Here is a 12992-nt window from a genome sequence, read left to right on the forward strand (position 1 = left end):
GCGGGCGGATTTAACCGGCAACCTTCCAGTTACAGATGAACATCCAAAACCCCCTGAACCAAGATCAGGGGGTTGGGACTGCATTAGCGGGCAACATATTGCACAAAAACAAAGTAAGAACTTATACTTTAAGTACATACTGGCGATACAACCATAAACAGAAGATGTAGACAGTATTTTAACCAAAAAGACACCATAAACTGCATGCTGATATGTTTCCCTTCTTTTTGCTCACTTGCTTTGCTCAACTGAGCCGATTTCCTGTTCAATAAAGTTTTTTCTAAATAAAGCCGTTTCTAAAATGCATTACTTGGAGCAACCACAGGGGGTGCTGTAAACACATAATGAATAATAAACATGTGAGTGAAGTTGCCCCCCCCATGGAGGACCACAAGAGCCACGCGCATCAAAATAAAAAATCCTGTGCTTAATTAATGAATTGTAGAATAAAATCTGCATTTGTAAATTCATTTTTGAATTCCAATTTAATAAACTGATTTTTAAAATGTTTTTTAAGTCTTCATTTCAAAAACCTTTTTCGAATTGCACTTTAATAAACTGGTTGCTGCTCTGCTGCTGCAGAGACTGGGACTGTCTGCTTGTCTCCACCTCAGAGTAAAGGGAACCATCTCCTGGCTCTGGGGCTGGATTGCCTCTGTGGGGTTTTGGTTTATGTATGGGGAGTGTGAGTGTGTGCACTGCATCCATTTCTGTTTCCATGTTGGGCGAGTGTGAGAGTATTTGTATATGTGTGAATAAGGGTGGGAATGCATGTTTGTGTCTGTTTGACTGTGTCTCAGGTCAGGTCTTAGCCTCCACCACTCTTAGAACATCCTCCACCTGGGGAAGCCTGAGATGTTCTCTTTCTCCCTGCCACACTCCTTGCCAGTGGCTAGTGTCTGCAACTGGTTCTCAGGTGTGTACTGCTCACTTCCAGCAGCTGCTTGGTGGGACCTGGGCCCTCTGGCTCTGTAGGGCCCTTGCTGGGGGCTGCTGGCTGATCCCACTCCGGGGCTCTCCTATGCTTGTGGTGAGAAAAAAAAACAGGTTGCAGGTAGTTTGTGGTATTCACACCACCTTCACATCAGCTATAGTGTGATGCAGTGAAAGCACGTCTTTGCGGAGAGTCTCAATTTGAATTAGCTCTCACACACTGTTTTCCACTATTGGAATATTTATAGAATAGAATAGCTCATTATTGTCATTGTACATGTACCACAAAATTATGGGTGCTCCACAGCGACTGTGCAGGAATAAAATATAAATAGTGAGACAGCAGGAATAAATAACAAACAGTCAAAATATATACACTCAAGAGGAATTTATACAAAACAAGAGAAAAACAAACATTGGAGAAGGGATGTCATCAGAAGATGCTCTCTAATGGAAGACATGCATTTTTAGTAAATATGAGTTTTGTACTATTAAATAATGTTGTGAATATTTTGCTTGTGACTGCAAAATTGTGCCTGCAAAAGAACAGTTTGTTGCAGAATGTGTGCCTGATGTTCCAGAAGATAAGCGAGCGTCCGGGAGCGAGAGGAAGACACCTGGGATGGAGACGAGGCGATGTTGTTTTTTCAAACTGTGTTAAAAGACATACACAGAGAAAGACACCACAGTGAAGATTCTGCTATGTTACCAAATAAAATGGAGAAAATGACAGAAAATGGAAAAACTTGAACAATTCAATAAATCCAGTGTTTCCACAGCACAGCAATTTAACAGGTAAGGAACAGCTCAGTTCTAATCAAATACACTTCAGCAAATCTATAAAAGGAGAGAATTGGGCAGTTTGCTGGTCTGGAGCATTCAGGTGTGTGTTAACACAATGCTGCAGTCTTCTAGTGAATGGAAATCCCAGCAAATTCACCACATCGGTAGACCACACAAGTTTCAGAGAAAAAGCAAAAAAGAAACAACAACAACAGCTGCATTTCAAACTCTGAGGCCACTGTTAGCATGTAAAATGTTAAAGTTCATGACAGTACAATAAACAAAAAGACTGAATAATGACTGGCTTGTTTGTTCTGTCATGTTCTCCTTTATGCCTCATGTCAAGCATGGTGGTGGAGGGGTGATGTTTTGGGCTTGTTTTGCAACCACAGGACCTGGGCACCTTGCAGTCATCGAGCCAACCATGAGCTCCTCTGTATACCAAAGTAATTCTAGAGTCAAATGTGAGTTTGGGTCATGCAACAGGCTGGAAATGACTAGAAAAGAAAACAACAAAAGTGTTGCAATGGCCCAGTCAAAGTCACAACCTGAGGCAACACTGTCACATCATTGTGTAGGTCCACTCTGTTTACAAACTGAAACATACGGAAATAGTTTGTTCACATTATTGCTGTTGCTGGTGGTGCTGCTGAATCATGGGGTGCATGTAGTTTTCCACAGGACTGCATGTTTGTGTTCTTATGACTGTGCTGTGATGGTTAGGTTAGAATTTGGCAACAGCAAAGTAAAAATAAAACGTGTATTAACAGAAACACCTACGTAGTTTATAAAACTTACAGCACCTGGTACTCTCATCAGAGTAATAACCAGGCTCAACCCTATGTGATGTGTTCAGTCATGTTTAGGTTGGTAGGGAGTTGTAAACAAGATTATGGGAATTAATTTGATAATTTGTTAAATTTTTTAGCAAGGCAGTCAGAAGTGACAAAGCTTACAGCATTATAATCCCAGGCAGTCTCCTATCCAAGTACTGACCAAGCCTTCTGAGAACAGACGTGTTCAGGGTGGTATGGCCATAAGCAACAGTCTGCCACAAACACGGGCTATTTATACACGCTGTAACAACATTTACCACAACAGACTTAAACTGTTCTTCACGGTTTCATCAGCCTGATATGTTACAGATAATACACATTATCCTTTGGAGGCCACATTGGAAGGCCAATTATGTCACAGCCAGCCAATGAAGGCTGTCCCAATTCGAAGGCTTCTCCGAATGCGACAAATTCGTCATTCATTTCCGTGAATTTGAAAGATGGGTCGGGTGTATCCTTTGTGGCCCGACCTATCCCAGAATTCATACCGTGGCACAGCCAATTCCAGCTTTCAACAATGGCAGCTATTTAGTTTTAATATTATTCTTTCTGGTTCACAAAATAAACTTTTAAGATATTTTCAGGCGAGAATGTAGCTGTGTAAATTTCAAATATCTGCTCGATTTATCAAGACATCAGCCTGTTTTGACAGACATTTCTGTCAGTGAAGTCTTTAAACAACAAATATTTCGCTGAAATAACAATCGTCTTAATAGATACTGTGCTCTTTGTCACTAAAATAAGTGGTTTTATTACTGACATTTGCTACTAAAGTTCAGCGACTGATAGAAAACAGTCTACTAAAATGACTTTATCTAATAAAAGTTGTAAATATATAAACTAAATATTTTCCATATAATAAATAGTTTGGGGATGCGACATTCGTGGTCATTAGAGTATTGGACATCAAAGATCAGCAACAAAACTGATTTGACCGCATTATTATTGTTTACATATGCCAGATGCTCCCTCTCGACACCTTTGTGGACAAAAATGCCTTTTTCCAATTCCACTGAAACCGTATTTTTTAATCTCTCTTCAATTGCAGTATAAAACCACACATTCTGTAATAAGATAAGATAAGATAATAAAAATGAAATGCTGACGTGCTGACTTTTGGAGTGATGGGCCTACTCCTGAAGATCTTCTATGACTCTGTGGTGGCCTCAGCTATCTTTTACGGTGTGGTCTGCTGGGGTGGCAGCATCTCTGCCGGGGACAGGAAGAGGCTGAACAGGCTGATCCGAAGGGCCAGCTCTGTTCTGTTCTGCCCTCTGGACCCAGTGGAGGTGGTGAGTGACAGGAGAATGGAGGCTAAGCTGTCATCCCTGTTGGACAACATCTCCCACCCCAAGCAGGAGACTCTGACAGCACTGAGCAGCTCCTTCAGTGGCTGCTGCACCCACGGTGTGGGACGGAGAGATTTCGCAGGTCTTTCCTCCCCACTGCTGTCAGACTCCACAACAAAGACTCCAACTGATCAAACACACACATCCACACATGTGCAATAACAGTAAGTGCAATACTCTTTTCTGACAAAGTTGTATTTTTACTCTGTTGTTTACAGAATTTGCATTCTATTTTTATCCTGTTGCATATTTTATTCTATTTAATTCTACTGTATATAGTATTTTATTTTATTCTATTCTGTACAGTTGTGTACTGTATATTATTCGTATTGTATTCTAATTTTTGCTGTATAACTTTTACACTGTCCACTTCCTGCTGTGACAAAACAAATTTCCCACTTGTGGGACTAATAAAGGTTAACCCTCACCTCATACTGGGACCTTTTTGTGCCACTTTCTTGTTTTAAATTCAAGCCATTTCCACTGTGTTCAGTGGAATATAACCAAACTTGCCAAAGGATTTTTTTTAAATTTTAAAATTTCAGTGTGAATTTCTTAAATCAGCCTAAATGGCTGAGCAGCAAAAATCCTCACACTCATCATCCTGGGGACCGTTTTGTGCCCCATTGACAACCATTATAAACGCTATTTTTCATCCCCAAATTATTATTATATGATTTTATTTTTATTTTATTTTTTTCACTTTTGGGCAAGTGAAGGAAATGGAGTAAATCCCGTATTTATTCCATAGACTTTCTGCTCAAATAAATGATAATTCTGTGTCACTAACAGTGTTAGACAATGGTGTGTATGTTTAAAAAATGTAAAATAAAGGTCTTTATGCCTAAAAAAATTAAAAAAGAAAGAGAAAAATAAGTGTGTCTGTGTCTAACTTCAAAAGTCTTTCCTCTCTGAGAAGGCCACGCTGCAATATAAACAAAGTAAACATAAAAGCAGGGGCCAAAACCAAATTAGACTTTATTTTGTCTGCGGGCTCAAATTGTTTATGCAGGTGCAATGCAGCAGAGGTTATAAGAATGAGCAGTAGAGCGGGAGTAGTCATTTTCAGGATGGCAAGATATTATAGCTAGGGATGCAACGATACCAATTTTTTCAAACCGATACGATACCGATACTTGGATCTGAGTACTTGCCGATACAGAGTACAAAAAATGATACTTCTACCACACACACACACACACAAATACAATTAGTTGGAAGACAGGTTTTATTATATTCCCTGTCGATAAAAAATAAAATCTTAATAAAAATGACCACAAAGAAATTTCAAGTGAAAAATAAGCACTTCTGTTAAATTATTGCAGAGTCTCCACATTGTAATTTAACAAAATATCACTGAACTATTGGCACTGTCTCGAGCTTTCAGAATAATAAATAAACACTTCTGTTTGGAATCAAATAAATACAAATTAGGTTTGAGAATAAATTAAACTTTTAAATTATTGCAGAGTGTCCATATTGTAAACAAACAAACAAAATAATAATTATTAAATAAATAATAAATAAAATAATAATTGGCCCCCTAGTGGCCAATCTAAAAAACTACAACAGAAATGACAAGCCACCCTCTGATTAATGAAATAAGTTGGTATCGGTTCATGGTATCGGTTAACTTTTACGAGTATGAGTACACTCACATTTTACAGTATTGGCCCCGATACCCGATACCAGTATCGGTATTGGTGCATCCCTAATTATAGCACAGATGAAGTGTTGGAAATGGTCCTGGACTCTGAGTGCCAGGATAGCTCCTCATCCTCCTCCGAGGATTCTGGAGAGGAAACGGATAATTCTGTGGAACTAGAGCAGCTGGAGTCCAGTTCCCATGAAGAAACATCTGACGCTGAGAGCGAAGGGGAGATGGAGGAAGCAGCTTCGGAATCGACTGCAAAAAATGGCAAAATCGTTTGGTCCCCCACACATACGGAGACCCTCCGCTATGTTCCTGCAGCTACAGATGTCACCCCAGGACCGACACACTACGCCGCCGCCCAAATCAGGGACCCGGCATCCAGCTTTGCACTCCTCTTCACAGATGAAATTGTGCAGCACACGGTGGCCATGGCTAATCTGCACGGGAGACGCGCAGTCGCTGGCTGGCGAGACATGGACTGTGATGAATTGCGTGCTTATGTTGGGCTGCTCATCTTGGCCAAGACACGAATCGTCTCTCAGCCTCTGGGGTGATAAATGCGGACGGGATATTTTTCGAGCCACCATGTCCAACAAGCGTTTCCATCAAATCGGCGGGGCGCTTCGTTTTGACGATAAGCTTTCCCGACCCCAACGCCGTCAGGACAAGCTGGCTGCCTTCCGCAAGGTGTGGGATTTGTGGACGCATCGCCTGGAGCTGCTCTTCAACCCAGGCAGAGACATTTGTGTTGATGAACAGCTCGTCCCGTTCCGAGGAAGGTGCAATTTCAAACAATATATACCAACGAAGCCAGCAAAGTACGGTCTAAAAATATGGGCTGTATGCGACGTGGAAACTTCCTACGCCTGGAAACTCCAGGTATATACCGGCAAAGCTGGCGATCGCGCGGAGGTCAACCAGGGGATGTGGGTGGCCCTGGAGCTAACAGAGGGGCTCCAGGGAAACGTGGTGACAATTTTTTCACGTCCTTTGCCCTGGCAGAAGAGCTGCTGAGGAGGAAACTGGCCCTAGTTGGCACGATTAGGAAAAATAAGCCCGAGCTTCCGCCTCGATTGCTCCAGACAAGAGGGAGAGCGGTCTTGTTGTCCGCCTTCACGCTCACCCACACTCTCGTCTCTTATGTCCCCCGACGTGGCAAAAATGTGCTCTTGATGAGCACAAAACACCGCACTCCGGATGTGAGCGAGGAAGGGAAGCGAGTCAGTAATCATACAAGATTACAATCGGTTTATTCATTCTTGCTCATATATTCTTGTGTAAAATATACATAGGTTTGAAATGTTCTGTTTTTTGTGTGTGTGGGTTTTTTTAGGTTGTTGGCACCTATTCCTGTAGGAGGAAAACAAATCGCTGGCCAGTGGCACTCTTCCACAACCTGCTGGACGTGTCACTGTACAACTCCTACGTGCTGTGGACAGCTATCGACCCATCCTGGAAACAGCAGAAAGATTACAAACGGAGGCTGTATGTTGAAGAAGTGGGTGAAGCTTTAGTAAACCCACACATACTGAAGCGAGGACGCCTTCCCCGCTCATCAGGTGCTGCAGACATCGTGACGAGTGCGGAGAGTGCTGCTGCAGGCCCCGCCCTGATCCCTTATTCTAAGACAGTGCGACTTCTTCCCTACTTCCCTCGCTCTTTCTTACTTATATCTTTCCCGTTCCCAAAAACATAAATGTTCATGTTCATTGTTCTAAATAAAAGTTTTTTTCTGGTTCAAACTGATCTTGTATTTTCAATTACATATTTTTTTCATTTTATTTTAGAACACAACAAAGTAAAAAGCATTTAGTGGGGAAAAAGTGAAAAACCATAATATACCATTATATTGAATTTCCTGTGCCCCTGCATTAAAAATAATGCTGGATCAAAACGAATGTTGGTGCCGATCTTTGGACCATCCAAAGGCCTAATTATAATAAAAGTCAAATATTACTTCAAATGTTTTTTATGGAAAATATTTAGTTTTTTTGTTTTTTGGGGCTAAAAAAAACAGTGCGCTCATGTAATGAAACTGCGATTTAAAGGGTTAAAACCCCCGAAATATTTTTCAAACTTAATATGAATATTTCAGGGAGAAGTAGTTTTAAAAGATTGGCTAATTTAAAGTGGAAAAAAATATGATTATATAATATTTTTATAGCACTTTTTGGGGCGGGCAGAAAACGATCCCTAGGGTGATGAACGTAGGATTTTTTTTTAAATTTGCCCCTGCATTAAAAATAATGCTGGATCAAAACGAATGTTGGTGCCGATCTTTGGACCATCCAAAGGCCTAATTATAAGAAAAGTCAAATATTACTTCAAATGTTTTTTATGGAAAATATTTAGTCTTTTTTGTTTTTTGGGGCTAAAAAAAACGGTGCGCTCATGTAATGAAACTGCGATTTAAAGGGTTAAAACCCCCGACATATAATTAAAACTTTATATGAATATTTCAGGGAGAAGTAGTTTTAAAAGATTGGCTAATTTAAAGTGGAAAAAAATATGAATATATAATATTTTTATGGCACTTTTTGGGGCGGGGCAGAAAACGATCCCTAGGGTGATGAACGTAAGTTTTTTAAAGTATTCCAGCAGATTCCACCATTGTAGGCCAATGCATGGAATTCCTGTATTGTGGGGAGGATTAAAGAAAATGTCCATGCTAGAAGATCATTAAATCTCAGTCTGAGTAACATATGAAATAAAATGGTTTCGAAAGTAGGGCTGAAAATTCATCAAATTTTAATCTCTTTTAGCTTCCTACAACTGAAATAAGTTGATTGATAAAAGCCAATCAAGCACACCTTAACCACTCCCTCAGAGCCATCATCGTTTGTTGTTTGCAAACACATAGGATTTAGAGCAAGTGATGTTAAACAAGAACATATCATTTGCAAGGAGTCAAATGATGCGTAAAATGAACTTGATTAGTAATTGAAAGGAGCTCGTCCATTTTCACGTGAACATGCACATGCATAGTTCTTAAAATGTTTATTTAAACGTCCTTTCACCTGTCCAATCATTTTTTGTCTCTTCTCTGTGTTTAGTCAGCATTTGTCTCAGTTTGTTGACCTTTGGTCTGTGTATAGTTTATTGATTCAGTCCCTCTGTCCTCATTTACTTTTTCTGTTTTATTTGGGATATTGTATTCCTGATTTGTTGTCTTAAGTTTGCTTCCTCTTCTCATTAGTTAGATTCAGTTCAGCTGTGTGTTTTTCCCCATGTGTCTCCACTTCCTCTAATCACCCTCCTTTGTATATATTGTCTCAGTCTCACTTTGTCAGAGCACCCTGTTTAGTTCCCCAGTGTTAGGAGGGTCCCTGGTAGCAGCGCTGCCAAGCCCACTCGGTTTATTACTGTTTGATTTTGTGTTTCCCCCCTATGCTAGTTTTTCATCAGCTCATTAAAGTGCTTGCCTTCTGTTAACCACCATGTGCCACAATATTCTGGGTTCTCATGCAGAGCTTTATTGCATTTTAAGGCATGTTTATATCTTCCAGTAAATCCAGTCCCAGTCCCGTAACATGCTGTGCTGCCATTCTGTTATCAGACTCCAACATCAGTTCAAATCTGCGCTCACTTGTGCTGAAAAAAGAAATGAGGGAGAAATAAGACAAACGTGTGAATTTCTGCATGGAAATAAATCAGATCTGTGGCATGATTCATGAGGTCTTCAGCTTAAAAGCTCCTGCAAGTCTTTTCCTGTATGTTTGTCTCACCCCCACCTTATTGCTTCTAAATCACTGCCTGGTCTTTGATGAGGGACTAGACATTTTTTTGCCATGGGAGATGCTAACAGGGGCAAAAGCCCCCTGACAACACAGCTTCAGAGACACACAAACCCTCCACCACAAGACAGCAATTCTTGTGTATAAATTTCTGATCACAAATGTACATTGCTTGGAAAATAAAAGGGAACATTTATCAGTTTTACACAAAGCTACCACGGGGTTTTCAGTACAGCAATGTAATTCAGTTACGAAGCATAACCCACTGTACCAATTTCACCTGCTATAATCCAACTCAAAGGTGGCAACGGCAAAAAGACCTTCAATTAATTTAATCCTAATTTTACTTTTGAAGCTCAGCCCTAGCTGATATCCTCTCCCTCATTTTCCATGTTCAAATAATTATAAAAAGATAAAGATAATGGTGAACTGGACTGTGACCGGCCAGCCAGGGGAGGCACTGGCCCAAATGGTGGCTGCGCTCACGGCCACACAGAGTAAGCGGTGGTGTTTCCCTGATGAACGAATGAATGAACGAACTTGAATGTTGAATTAATCAGTTTTGATCAGGTCTGAATCAGATGTGCCTGAAAAGGTTTTCAGACAGAGGCCGCTGCAGCCCCTCATCAAAAGGCCGTAAACCTGGCCATGCCTCGCTCCGGTACAACTGCCTTGCCCTGAACTGGAGCATGTTTGAGCTGAAAAATATTTATAGCTACAAAAAGTAAAGTTTTGAAAACTGATTCAAACCAAAAAGTTTAAAAAACCAAAAAACAATAAGCCTGAATAAGCTAGGTTTTGTTTCAAACTGAAACAATGGGGGGGGAAAAGCCTTTAATGCTGACAGTGGCATAGGGAGGAAGCAGGAGTCAATATAACGCTGATTAAAGTCTGGGTCTGTAAAGCTGATCACTTCCGAGCCTTGCATGATCAAGTTTGGTTTTAAACCCTGCTTAACCATAACCCTGAGAATAATGTATGCGTCAAAGCCCTTAGCATTATGAGCGATAAAGATAGAACCCTTAAAGAGGGGGCGTCTAAAATGTGCCAGAAACTTTTCAGCACAATCCTCACCCTCACAGCTCCAAGATTTACCATCTGATGGTTTTGTACACACCAGAAAAGGAGCGTGTTCGCCGTGATCGTTTACAAACGTTTCAAAATCGTAAAAAATCAACTTGTTGTTATGTTTTGTTTCGCGTTCTAAAACCTGCATGTAGCACTCGTGTGTTTGATCACTAGAGATTTCCTGGCAACAGATTGGGCATTTGCTCTTTCGGCATTTGAGGTTTTTCGTGTGCTGCTAAACAATATAGCCGCGAACACTTGACACTTCCTTTTTTAAATAGAGGTCGCAGTTGCTGGCGGACCTTTGATGCCTCTCAACGAGTTTTTTATGGCTCTCAAAACAATGCGGAGATCTACAGGTGCGATTACAATCAGCACACACAATAGGGGAGAGGAAATGTTCACCACAGTCTGGCTGCATACAGACTGAGCAGCGAGCAGGGCAGAAATGGGATAACACATGGTTAAACCCTGTGTAACAGTGATTACAGAAATACGCTGTCCCCAAAAATCCTTTTAGATTTTTGATAGCGTAGTAATTGTCAAATAAAATAAACACAGGGTTTTTTCTGTATTTGGTGTACTAGTTTGAAATTTACAAAGGCTGCGATCATGCTCGTTACGGTAAAACACTAATTTTACATCCGAGTAACCTTTCAAATGTAATTATTTGATTAAAGCCCACAGGCGTTTGATCATTTAGACCAGCTTTTTGTTGAATTTCTCTGCTTGGTAGTCATTAAAAGTAGGTGCAGACGGTGGGCAAGACTTATATCAAAACATAACTTATTCGCTGGGTTATGGACCACGTATTAAAAAAAAAAAAAAAAAAACGCCTTTTCTTTTTCACAATTTCACTGAGTATGTGTTTAAGCATTCTCTTTCCACTACCGGCTGCTGGTCCTAACAATCTGAGCTACGACCTCCAGCAAACCATCCCACATTACTGACCAGTTCGACTGTACCGCTCTCAAGAATAAATTTTCAAATTCACTCAAATCACGATTGTCCCGTAAAATCATTGAAACATTATTGTGTAACTGCTGCCCTATCAATTCTAACTGTAAAAGATCACCTGGGCGTGCGTGGGAGAACTGTTTGATATTTCACGTGCACTCACCATTACGCCTTGATGATAATAATGTGCATAATCGGGTATATCGTTTGGAGGAGGGAAATTCAAAATTTCTCTAATTTCAACATTATTAAATTTATTTCTAACAATTAAAGAGGGTTGTGGTGAATTACCGGTGCAACTATTGTCTGGATTACCCCCTTCTTGAAAGGAGTGATTGTGATCATTGTTCACTGGGTTGAGCGGCTCGTTAGCAGACACATTGTCTGGGGAAGAGACTAGCGAATGCTGGCTTTAAGAACCAATGAAACGATTTTGATTTAGCCTGTTTATTTGACTAAATAACTCTGGCGTATTTGAACCTCATCTTGTGTTTGGGCCAAAGCTTCTAAAGCTCTAATTGCTAAAAATGGATCAGAAGAGGAGATGTTTTGTGTCAGACTGATTTGAGAATGAGCCGCGTCTGACTCTGTTTAGATCTCACCATGATCCCAAGCTCAGAATTATTTTGAAAGGCACTTTCACTAGGCGCTAATCGGGCAACAGCTAAATTAAGCATTTCTAAAGGGTCGTTATTATTATTATTATTATTATTATTATTATTATTATTATTGATCACCTCAGGTTGCTCACTGTTTTGTGAATGTGTATTCTGAGAATGGTGTGTATTTTCATTTAACCTAGCTAACGCTGTTTCTAAAGCAAGAAATGGGTCTGTAATGTCTTGTTCCTGGTTATCCATTTTTATTGTTTAAACAATAATATATTAAAAGAACAAAAAACAAAACACAGTTCGTTTGAAAAAGGGAAAATGAAAAAAACCTTTTTATAAGATGAGCTGAACTAATTCAGTGAACAGGGATACCAAGCAAATACCAATTGAAGCTAGCTTTCGTCTGCGTGTTTGCCTTGTCCTCCTCCTCCTTGAGGTCCTAGCGCTCCTCCTTCTCCTCCTCCTCCTGAGATGCCCTAAGAATTTGAGGGTAAGATACAAAACAGTAATGTTAAATAGAAAAGGGATAGTTTTTATAAAATGAGAAAAAAGCGAGAACCTAGAGAGAGACTGGCCGTGATTGGATCTCAAAGGCAGGCGCGGTGCATCTCGTGTGCCTGATTGCAGAGAAGAAGAAACGCTTGTGGTGCTCGATTGGCCGGAGCACGGGGACCGAGCAAATCGTGCCTCTCCCGGGCGGACAAAGGAAAGTTTTTCCCAGAGGCTCTGGGAAGAGAACAAGCTCCGGCGGGGATGGGACTGAAGAAGCAGGGTGACCCAGCGTAGAGAGCAGTTGTTCTCTTTCACGGGTCGAGAGACGGATGTTCTTACCAGTGGAACGCTGGAGCACTGGTGGAGAACTCGGTGAACTCGAAAAAAGAAAGCTCTCAAAGTCTGCTACATCTAGAAAGTTTGAGAAAATGGAAAAGAGGGTAAATGTTTTGTTTTTCTTGCACAATTAGCTGTTAAGAGTGAGAACAAGAATGAACCAAACCTACCAATTTGATCGAGAGAGTCTAAAGGAGAGGAGTTGAGCACGCTTATTTCAGAGTCTAATAAGAAATAAC

This window comes from Neolamprologus brichardi, chromosome 23 (assembly GCF_056152115.1).
Source record: "Neolamprologus brichardi isolate AB-2024 chromosome 23, ASM5615211v1, whole genome shotgun sequence".
In the NCBI taxonomy this organism is placed as follows: Eukaryota; Metazoa; Chordata; class Actinopteri; order Cichliformes; family Cichlidae; genus Neolamprologus; species Neolamprologus brichardi.